Source organism: Lissotriton helveticus, chromosome 1_1 (genome assembly GCF_964261635.1).
Source record: "Lissotriton helveticus chromosome 1_1, aLisHel1.1, whole genome shotgun sequence".
NCBI classification, from domain to species: domain Eukaryota; kingdom Metazoa; phylum Chordata; class Amphibia; order Caudata; family Salamandridae; genus Lissotriton; species Lissotriton helveticus.
In genome coordinates this window covers 680,794,580-680,806,806 of record NC_136057.1, presented here as the reverse complement: position 1 = coordinate 680,806,806, position 12,227 = coordinate 680,794,580, and positions in this window count along the sequence as shown.

The window sequence follows — 12,227 nt, the reverse complement described above, 5'->3', positions numbered from 1 at the left end:
AAGATGGGATGAGAATTTGTCCTTCTTGCCGCATATACAACAGCTCACCGCTGGCTGCCTGCACAAACTCAGAAATGTGCGTAAATTTCTGCCCCTGCTACCGGTCGAATGTCGAAAAACGGTTGTTCACGCAACAATCACATCTCGACTTGACTATTCCAATGGCCTCTTTCTTGGTCTGCCCAGATATGCGGTGCAACGCTTACAGATCGTGCAGAACGCGGCTGCGAGATTGATAAAACGTATCCCTTTTAGGCAGCATATCTCTCCGCATCTGCACGAGCTGCACTGGTTGCCAGTTGCAAGCAGAATTAAGTTCAAGGTGCTTACCTTGGCTTTCAGAGCACTAAAAGGCACGTGTCCCAACTATCTAAAACTTCGACTCCCCCGTTACCACCAAAAACGAGAGCTCCGCTCAAACTCCCTGCTCAAGCTAACTACTCCGCGTGTGAGGAAAGCGAGACTTGGAGGCAGGTCCTTCTCTGCCGGCACGGCTAAACTATGGAATGCCTTGCCCCCTGCCATCCAATCTGCCACTACAGAAGCTAGCTTTAGGAAGCTTCTTAAAACCTGGCTCTTTATGCAATAATCTTGATCTCCCCCCTGACTATTCGCTCTGGGCCGTAGGACTCGTTAGCGCCAGGACACCTCACCTGAGGTAGCTGTTCGCGCTCTATAAGCATCTGTATTATTATTATTATTAAAGAAGCAACAGGTGTAGAAGGAGGCAAGAGAACTGCAGAAAGAGGCGCAAGAGAGTTGTAGAAACAGGCAAGAGATGCGCAGAAAGAGTGAACAGAGATGCAGAAAGAGGCAAGAGAGCTGCAGAAAGAGGGAAGAGAGGTGTAGAAACAGGCAAGTGAGGTGCAGAAAGGGGGAACAGGGGTACAGAAAGAGACAAGAGAGGTACAGAAAGAGGCAATAGGGGTGCAGAAAGAGGCAATGGTGGTTCAGAAAGAAGACAGCGAGGTACAGAAACAGGCAAGAGAGGTGAAGAAACAAGCAAGAGAAGTGCAAAAAGAGTCAAGAGAGTTGCAGAAAGAAACAAGAGAGGTGCAGAAAAAAGCAAGGGAAGTGTAGAAAGAGGCAAGTGAGGTGCAGAAAAAGTCAAGAGGGATATAGAAAGAGTCAAGAGAAGTGCAGAAAGAAGCAACAGAGGTACAGAAGGAGGCACGAGAACTGCAGAAAGAGGCAATAGAGTTGCAGAAACAGCCAGGAGAGGTGGTGCAGAAAAATGGAACAGTGGTACAGAAAGAGGGAATGGGGTACAGACAGGGGCAACAGAGATGCAGAAAGAGGGAAGAGGGGTGCAGAAAGAGGAAAGAAGGGTGCAGAAAGAGGAAAGAGAAGTGCAGAAAGAGGCAAGAGGGGTGCACAAAGAAGCAAGAAAGGTGCAAAAAGAGGCAAGAGGGGTACAGAAATTTGCAACAGAGGTATAGAAAGAGGCAATAGAAGTGCAGAAAGAAGCAATAGTGGTGAAGAAAGAAGCAACCAGACCCCCCAGCAAATTTAGCGGCACAAATATGGAAATTTAGCGGCATTTTGCGGCACTTTATTTTGCAATTTATGCCCCTGGAGCCCGCAGCACACTGGGCATGAGGCGGGCCCCTTCTGGCATTTAAAAAAAATGATTGTTGGCCAGCCGCGTGCCCAGTGTGCGGCGGGCCTTGGGGGGCATTATGTTTTTGGGGCCCGCCGCACACTGAGCATGAGGTGGGACCGTCCTGGCATTTCTTTTTTTTTATTGTTGGTTGGGCCCGCAGCATGCCCAGTGTGCGGCGGGATCCGGGGGCATAAATTGCAAAATAAAGTGCTGCAAAATGCTGCTAAATTTCAGGGTGTACTTCCCTTTTCCCCTTCTGGCTTTTTTCCTTTTTTTCGTGATGTGCCAGCAGTCATCTTTCAACTGGACATATCAAAATAAAATGAACTCCCTTCTTAGGTACCCACCACACATGCGTGTTCATGCGCACCTACAGGCGGACATTGAGAAATGGTAAAAAACATTTTGATTGACCACTCACTGATAGCGCAGCAGACAGTAAACAGTAAAAAAAAATGTTTTAAAGTAAAACAAGAGGGTCGAGTGGCGAGAGGTCAGTGAGTGGGGAGAAAGCAGCAGTATGAAGAGACGGATGTAGAGACAGAGAAAAAATAGTCCCACACAGCCACTGCATAGCAAAGTCTGGGATCAGCAGTGGCAAGATATATCGGAGCACAGTGAGACCGAAATGCTCCTGAGTGGAGAAACACAAGAATACGGATAAAGGCCATTGACTCAGGGGCAGGAAAGAGAGATAGACAACAAAGCCATCCAGTCATGAGTAAGGGGCGGACCCAAAGCCCACTCTAATGTTGATCAATGTATTGTAGACTATGTATGGGCGGATTTTGCGAATTGGCAGTCCGCGAACTTGCGTATTTACGGATTCGCAATCCGCAAAATCCGCGAACTCTCGCGAATTTGCGGATTTTTTTTTATGTGTTCGCAAGGGTTTCTGCCAGTTCGCGAGGTTTGTGTACCAGTACGCAATTGCGAACTTAGTTGTCGGCTCGCAACGGCCGCGACTATGTTGTTTCTACGTCTGGTTCATCATCACAGGTTCACAGCACCCTCTGTTTCACCACTGCCACCCTCTGGTACACCCATGCCACCCTCTGGTACATCACTGCCACCCTCTGGTTTGCTTATCACTGTAGATTATGGGGGTGAGAAAAAGCAAGCACACCTGCCCTACTTCAACTGACATGAATTAATTTGGGGTTGATTAATGTGTCACTGAATTTAAACTGCCAGTCTGGCACCTGCTTCCTTATCTGTAATTTGCTTTCTGTTGCAGTGCAATTTTTTTTCACAGGACCTTTGTGGCCTACTTGTAGCTATTCTATGAGCCTGCTGTGAGGGTCAGAGCAGGGTCATAGAATAGTTGCAAATAGGCAACTGAACTCTGGAGGGGCCCCTCAGGAAGCACTAGAGGGAATGGTTACAAATGTTAAGATTGAACTTTTGCACCTGCTGAGTGCTTTCAGTTTTGCAAAAATCGTTTTTCTGCAATTTCGCGCAATTTGCGGGGGCGCGAATCCGTGCGAGATCGATTTCGGAAGCCGCGAATTCGTGCGAATACACGATTTGTTTTTGGCGGCGTGCTTGTTCGCGTGATTTTTTACGTGTTCGCAAGCCGCTTGTAGCGCAACGTTTGCGAAGTTACCCTAGTGGTCGTACATGGGCGCGGTCATCTTGTTTGCGTGACGTAATTCCGTTTCCAGGGGCTATGTGTAATCTCACAAAGTGTGCGGCTCGCTAGTACAATTTCGCGTGTGATCGTGAGGAAAATCTCGCGCGAACTTACCCACGCGGTCGTGAACGGGCGCGGCCATCTTGTTTCTCATTCATTGCTATGGTTCTGGGCATGCTTTCTGTATCCTCTCTGAATCTCTGCCATCCTTTGCTTGTTTGAAGTTTTTTTTTAATCTATTTTACTTATTATCTATCCCTCTATTTTTCTAGCTCTATATTTTTGTGTTTTCTGCTACTTTTTGTTAATTTTAAACTACTTTTTTAAACGCTTTTCTTTTCTTCTTCCCTATTCTATTTCTTCTTTATTATTTAGCTTCCTTTCTGCCCAGACCATGTTAAAGGGAGCCGGGAAGCAGCCCGTGAAGGGGAAGGGTCCCGCACCCCGTGCCCGGCTCCCGTGCGGGCGTTTGAGGGGGGAGCAAGTTATAGCTCGGGAGATTTTTAGTGCGGAGGAGGTGGCCGCACTAGTCTTTCATGTCCAGCGCCGCCTCCCCAAGACCATCATGGGAGGCGGCAAGATCGCTACCGGCTACGGGATCCGGGAGCGCCGGAAGCGGTGGGAGAAGGTGTGCCGGGCCATGTTTGAACACTCTGGGGTCCGGCGCACCTACAACCAGGCCACCCACCGCTGGACGGATCTCATGGACTGGGAACGCGACTTGCTGGACCTGCTCGGCGTCGAGATCCCCAGGCTTGGTGAGTAGTAGTAGCTATTTCTAGCTATTTCATCACTACTCTGTTTTCTCCCGCTCTGTGTGTTATTATATTGCAAATTTTTGTTTTTTACCAAGAGCAATAATGCTGCCGATTACATTGTAGGTAAATTATATTTCAAAATCTTCTGTGCATTTCAGATGCACTGCTCTCCTTCTCAGTAGCCTTGCTACTATGCTTATTTGTTTTCTAAACTGTGTTCATTTCATTGGCCTGAGAAATTATGTATGAGTGTAGTGTAAAGAACTGCGTAATGCTAGACACTAAGGGTCAGATTTTCAATTACCGGCGCATCCCTGCAAAGTAGCAGGGATGCGCCAGTAATTGTGCGCCACGCCACCACCACCCATGGTGCGCCGTATTTACAATGTGGCGCACCATGGGCCCAAAACGTCACAGAAGCCTTACGCATCTGTGCCGTAAAGGCGGCGCATTGCTGGAGTTGGGTGACAACGATGGCGCAGCTCCAGCAATGCTCTGGGGTGCCCTATCTCCCCAATGCTGCATCAAGCCGTACGTCTGCTTCAAGCAGGCGCAGGGTTTGAGTCACGCATCATTGTCCTAAAAGTGACTGATTGACATCTTGTAGATTTCCCTCAGCCACTTTTAGGATGCGTTCCTGCGCTGGAACGCCCTCCCTAGCGCCGGAACGCCCCCTGATGACGCAGGGCTTTACAACGTGATGCATCTCCCATATGCGTCACGTAGTTAATATACGCCGCACCATGGCGCCTCTTTTGTTCTGCCGCTGCGTCACAAAAGTCACGCAAAAATGGAGCGAAAGAGCCGCAAGGGGCTTCTAAATCAGCCCCTACAGACTCAAGTCCAGTCCTTCCTTTGTACACATGGCGATAAGAAGAAATAGTGGTGGTGGATTGATAGTTTGAGTATTCACTGATCTGCAATCACGATGGACTTTGTCTGTCACTTCGCGTGCTGCGGACTGCTGCCTGCCAGTCCTAGGCGAACCTTTTTAGTAGTTTGTTTAGTGAGTTACATAAGGACTTTCCAAGTCGATGGTCCGCAAATCAAGCAATACTAATAACTTAGTAGACCACATGAGATCGGTCAATATATCCCGTTGAATAGTTGTCTATTTGCTATTTCGCCAAAATATTTTGTTATTGTTCTTTTGAAATGTTTGATTTGGTTGACAACAATCATCCATGTTTTCGGGTCTTTCTTTCTTTCATGTTGTACATCAGCTCCCCCCAGGGGCAAGAGGACAGAGGAGGAGGTGGTTGCTGCTGCTGTAGAAGGCCAGTATCGGCCAGGCGAGGGCAGTGGCCCCAGTAAGTTTTCATTTTAATATAGAGTACCTATTTTTTCCTAGCGTTCCTCATTCGATTGTTTATAAATCGTCTTTGATCTTCTTGTAGACTGTATCTAAATTCTTATCCTGCCTCGACTATGACTCCCTGTGGTATTACTAGATTATTCTCATTAGTCTGTCTATGTAGCTAACTAAGATTGCACATTTGGCAATTCCATTGGACTCCCATTCTAGTCAGCAATAGCTCTATGCACTGAGCCTTCCCTGGAAAAATGAACATTTTTACTTTAGATTAGACAGTCACAAATTATTACATTGTTTTCTGTTTTATTTGACATTTCTTTACTCCTAGACCAAATATTATATAGTAGTGAGTGGTGTATTCTAACAATCTTAAATGTACTTTGTAGGTGGAACATCTGGTGGTGGGGCCAGCGCGGAGGTGGTGGTGGTGCATGATGAGGAGGACAACACTTCTGGGGAGGAGGCGGTGCAAGTGCCGGACGACACCAATGTGCCTGTGAGGGTTCACACGGTGGTGGCGGGCAGAGGTAAGCTATATATTACTTACTTATTGAGATTGAAGACTGCAGAGTGTGCTTTCTGCACGGGTGTATTATAAATCAACCAGGTAGTAGCCTCCTCTAAATGTACTTCGACTTAGCTGTGAAGTTTTTGGCGAGAAGAATGCCAATCAGATCTGAGATGAACTTGATGGATGGGATGAACGAAAAGCGAAAGAAGGGTGTAAGTAAGTGTGGAAGGACGAGAAATTTAATGATGACTGGCAAAGAAGAATGATATGTGTTTGCTTGGTCCCCGAGGTGGCTGAGAAGGAAAGAATATGGTATGGTGCATGGCTGTGTGAATGATGAAGCAAGAATGGGTGGAAGGAGAACAGCCTTGGTGGGTGAAACAGAAACTGTATGTGTGCATATACTTTGAATGGATGGATGCCTGTATCATGGTACTATCTGACTCTTAGATAGCATATGTGTATCTAGAGAGAGTAGACGGTCACTGGATGAACTAAGTGTTACTTTGAAGAGCATGTAACACCGCACCCGCACGTCCGTTCCAGTGTAGGAAAGGCAAGGAAAAGAAGTTGTAATTTTGTCCAAATACTACCATGAATAGTAGCAGTAGTTTATATTGCAACTGAAAGCACAGCATATATCCGGTTATTACGGTGGACCCTCCCTACCTCTCTTAATAATTTTAGTTTAGTAGTAGTACGTCATTCATGTGTGGGTGTATCACTGTTCACTCAATAAAAAGCAAAGCACCTAAAGTCATCCCATATGTAATCAAATACATCCCATGTGAAGTGATAGATAATCAGATTATTTAGTTTCTTCTTTTTCCTTCTCTAGTACTCATTTGCACTGTAGGGTGAAAGTTAAATTAATTAAGCAGTAGCCCTTTTAACAGAGTATTCTCAGTGCCACCTGTAATGAAAAAATATGAGCTTCACCACCTGCATGTACTGTACCGGTACAGTAACGCAAGTCTGTCTCACTCATCATGGTGTGCGTCTGTTTTTCTCGGGTGCAAGTTCACTGCGCTGGCATTATGCCGGCCTGCAGAAGATAACGTACCAATTTTCCTAAACAAGAGAGAAGAAGAAGAATAAGACTGGTGTACTGTCATAGTTGACTGTAATGGAAGTCCATAGTGCTCGTAGAATTTGTTCCTTAAACTCACACTAATGTTAGAGCAAGGATGAAGAAGTGGGAGGTTAGATAGATACTGGCCTCAATAGTTATGTACTGTGCTTTCAGGTTGCTAGTTGTACTGTGACACAACTTTCTGCTCAATCATTTTGTGTTAATCTTAAGAGCATTGGTTACAGACTATGTCTTTCTTTCTTTATATAGTTGCTCCTTCCAAATCCCAAAAACCATCAAGGAAGGAGCAGGCTCGAATGGCCCGGCAACGGAGGCTGGATGCCACTGTCGCTGAATATCGGTGGCTGCTGGCCCTGGAGGAGGAGGACACGCAGTCTACTACTACATCTACTGCGATAGCTGTATCCTCCTCCGGGCCCACACGGGCTGCCAGCCAGCGCAGTGCTCCAGTGGTACGGAGCCGGGCTACCAAAGCCAACCGCCGAGCAGCAAAGACATCAGCTGCCCCCCACAGGAGTTGCAAGGCACGCCAGCGCCGCTTATCCCTCAGAGTGTCCTACCTGGAGCAGGAGGTCTTAACTTATAAGAACTTGGTGGAGGGCCTCCGCTCCGACCATGCCACCCTCCGCAAGGAGTATGATGCCCTGGCCGCTACAGTGAACAGCATCCTGCCGTAGTGTCCCTTGCCCCTTTTTTAGAGACTTTTGGGGGGTGGGATTTGGGAGTTGGGTTCTTTTTGGGGCTTTTGAAAGACAATCGTTGGGGTTAGGGAGGGTTTTGAGGGAGATTATTTTGTTAGGGCTATACAAATATACTTTTTAAAACTTTATCTGAGCATACCTGTTTTTTACTGCTTTTGAGTCTGGTGGGTGAGGGTTTAACAGTAAGTTTGTTTTCCTGAAACTTAAGTCTGTGTCATTTTCTTCCTTTAAGTGTAAATGGCAAAATGTTTTCAACACTAAGTGCCTCTCACAGAGTAAGTGATCCCCCCTTTCCCACCATGGATTTTCTTCAAATCACTTGCAACCAAAATTACACATTCCCACGAGTGCTCTAAGACCCCAGAACTCAGTTGCAAAAATCAAGAACACCCCAAAACACATGCAATCCTGCTGCTAGGGCTAACCCTAACGAACCCTAAGTTACAAAAAGTGCCAAAAGGCTTTCCCGCATGGATGTTGTCCAAACCAGTTTTATCCGGTATTAGACCTTCCCAGCAATGGCCCCAGAGCCGTCAACCCAGGCGAAAACAAGTAGAAGACCCCCAAACAGCCAAAAAGCAAAAGTACAAAAATTGGGACTTAGTCACTTTCCTGAAAATTTCCAAAATCACTCAGCGCGCGCTCTGCAGCTAGGCCCTAACTCCCCTCTGCCTCCATGGATTCCCTTCAAACCTCTTGCAATGAAAAGTATCCATACCCAGCAGTGCTCCCAGACCCCGAAACCCACCCACAAACACCAGGAATCCCCCCAAACAGGCCCCCGAAAATGCTACATTGAGCGAAAAGTCAGAAAATGCAAAAACTTTTTCCTCATGGATGTTGTCCAAACCAGTTTTATCCGGTATTAGACCTTCCCAGCAATGGCCCCAGAGCCGTCAACCCAGGCAAAAACAAGTAGAAGACCCCCAAACAGCCAAAAAGCAAAAGTACAGGTGATTAAAGTTGTAATTATATTAACTGTGCAAAACAAAGAAAGACAGAAACACAGGAATAAAAGTGAATAATTACGAAAAAGAAAATTTTGGATTCATTGGCTCATTTTCAGGGCTCGGTGTCAGGGAAGTAGAGTTCGTCCTCATACTCTGCGAATTCAGGCAGGAGTAGGTCAGTGTCACCTAACACAGAAGAAATTCCCTCATCTACGTTGCTGTCCTCCTCGTCTTCTTCCGTCGTGCAATCTGGTACTTTGAAATCTGGCGGTATGAGGTGCTCATTCATCTTGATCATTGTTAACCTCTCCACATTTCTGGGCAAGAGGCGGGTCCGTTTGCAAGTTACAATGCCACCAGCAGCACTGAAAACACGTTCTGAAGACACACTTGCGAGTGGGCAAGACAAGTAATGTGTAGCCAGGTTGGTGATCTCTGACCACAATTCTTTTTTCCCATGCCAATACGCCAATGGGTCAGCATTAACATAGACCCCTGTTGAGTCATTCAGATAGTCCTGCACCATCGACTCAAGGTTCTCCACGTTTCCTCCACTTTGATTACTTTTTGCTCTGACCTTTTGAGAACCAAACCCAAGCTCAGCTAGCCAATCCTCTTCATCACCCGATATTTCTGTTGTGTCTGGTGCAGATGATCCGGTTGCCGGTGTTTTTAACGGCTGAGAGGTCACTTCTGCCACAGCCACAGGTGCAGAAGTGGAGTCTTTTGACTGGGGATGGCCTGCTGATGCTGATGTACTGCCTTTTCCTTCAATTTGCTTCCGTTCTCTTTCAAACCTCATGGCTGACAAGGCTAGCCAACGTTTGTACTTTGTAACATCTTCATCACTAAAAGGAAATAATGCACTGCCAGCGCCTTTTTGTAGCGTGGATGCAGAATAGTAGCACAAATGTAATGCTGTTCTGAGTGGATCTTTTGAAGACGTTCATCGCCAAGTAGGCGCTGTAATAATTTCTCCACCAACACAAAAGCTTCTTGCTTTTCTTCATCTTTTTGAAACTTAGAAGACACCGCCTTCAGTTTGTGCTCCAGCATGCGCAACAATGGGATAGCTTTTCCCAAATTACAGTCCACCCTCCTGACTGCACGCGTGAAGACCTCAAAAGGACGAAGCATGTCTGTCAGGCTTTTAACTAGCTCCCATTCCGCCGCATTTAACCTCAGGTCCTTCACAGCTGTACCCAGTGTTAAGAAATACTGATCGAGTACCGTAAACTGCTCATACAGACGCTCAAGCATGTAGAAGGTTGAGTTCCAACGTGTTGGCACCTTCTGGATGAGTGCTTTCACTGGCATTCGACGTTCATGTAGCAGGCGCCTCAGATGCTTCCGGGCCTTAAAAGAATGGCTGAAATGGTTGCACATTTTTCGGCAGGTGACCACTAACTGGCATGCTGGACTGTCTTTATCCAAGAATTTTTTAACAACCAGGTTTATACAGTGCGCCAAACACGGCACTCTGAAATAGTCACCCAGATCCATGGCCTTAACTACATTGGTGCCATTATCCGTGGAAACATAACCAATGTCGCGTTTTTTTGGAGACAGCCAGTGAAATACCTTTGTGTTGAACTCATTCAAAATGTTTTGTGCTGTATGACGTTGCTCCAAGCCAAACATGGCTAGTGTTGCATGTTTCCGAGCAGCTTTAAAAACTTGGTCCAGGTCAACACCTGCGTTTAGCTTTGCTTTAACCCCTGAAAAAGAGACCCAGTGTGCAGTGATGCACATGTAATCAGTGCCTGCGCCACTGGTCCACATGTCTGTTGTCAGATGTATAGTGTGAACAGCACTCTTCTGCAAAGCTGCCCCAATCACCTCCAGCACATCTTCATGTAGTGCTGGAACCGCAACTCGGGCAAAATAGAACCGGCTAGGAACCTTCCATTTAGGGCAGAGCGCTGCCACTAATTCTAGAAAACCAACCCCTTCTACAAAAGAATAAGGGAGAAGATCCAGCGCTAGCATTTTAGCCAGCTTAGTGTTATACAGACGCGCCGTTGGGTGGTTGCGGTCATATGGCGCATCTGAAAACAACATTGTTTTAATGTTGCCCTGGACTATTTTACGGGATGATGATGATGTTGATGACTTCTTCGACCCAGTTACGCTCGCTGATTAACTTTTTCGCATTGGTGTCTCACTCTGTCCCACACTCTTAGTGTGGCGCACAGGGGGTGTGCTGACAGGGGTACTAGGTGTAAGTGAAGTGTGTGACACTTCTTCCTCCTCGTCGTCATCAGATGGAACATCAACGTTTTCTCGACTTGCAATTCGGGCTTCCTTGATCTCCTTTAGGTGCGCAAACCATTGGACAGTGTGCTGTCTCTCAAGATGACCTCTCTGGCCTCCAGTCCCATAGTTGGTACCAAGCTTACCACGACTAACTGCAAGCTTACAAATGCTACAAATGGCTTGGTTTTCCTTTTTTGGGCAAATACTAAAGAAGTCCCAAACTGCGGACTTGAAATGTCTGGGGGGGGCGGAGGAGGCGATACTGGTGGTGATCATGCTGCTAATGCCAGATGAAGTGGAGGGTGCGTATTCATGAACTTTACTACGTTGTGCACTTTGCCCACCACTAAGTGAGGTCGAGGTGGATGGAGGTCCCTTCTGGCGAGTAAGAAATATGGAAGCGGTAGGTTGTGGTGTACTAGTTAACTTCAATGATTGTGGTGTTCCCATTGCCTCCTCGTAGACTTCATCATCACGCTCAGCAGCTTGTCGGGCTAGGGTCAAAATGTCTGTTCGCTGCATGCCCGCTGGGGCTTCAGTGACGTTAGTGATGACTGCGTCGTCGTCGTGAGAGTCTTCAGCAGCAGGAGTATACGCCACTTCTTGTTGAGCGTCATCACACTCCATAACTATGAGAGTTTCGACGAGCTTCCTTTTACGCTTAGCTACCTTTGTCAGATCATGGTGTGCCTCAGCCTCACTCTCAGACGGCAGTGGTGCTGGTTCCCAAGTAAGATCCATATCATCAGAAGGAGGTGGGCTTGAAGAAGATGTAGACACCAACACCCTTGATCTTTTCCTTGCTCGGGATGTGGAAGACAATGAATGATCATCAGGAGGAGTGGCTTCCTCGAATGATACCTCGGCTTGATTGTCGATTTCCAGATGTGCCCCTACTTCTGGAGGAACAACTATTGTGGCCACTTGTTGTGCCCCTCCATGCACCTCTGCTTGCTCCTCTCCTTGCGCCGCCTCTCCTTCCACATGTACTTGGGCTTGTACTTGCACATGTGGTTGTTGTTGCGGCTGTGGTTGTTCAACACTCGTCAGATGAGTTACAACAACCTGTGTTGATTGAGGGACATTGCTGCTACTTTCTTGCGATGAGCCAACATCACTGGTCGATGGTGATTGAACAAGTAGACTGGCTGCCTCTGCAGCAGTCAAGGGCTTGGACTTAAGTTGGCGTGGGGGTGGTGGCACTGAGCCCAATGGAGCGGGGGTGCTGCTCCCAGCTTGGTCCCCAGCAGATCCCGCTGCTGCTGCAGGCGTACTTTTTTTTTTATTCCCAAAAAGTGTGGCGGGCGGCACACCAGTCTGCTTGGTAACTTGCTTCTTCTGCTCCTTTCTGGCATCTTTCTTGCTAGAGGAGCTACGGGGAACTTTTTTTCGGGCCATCTTCTTCAG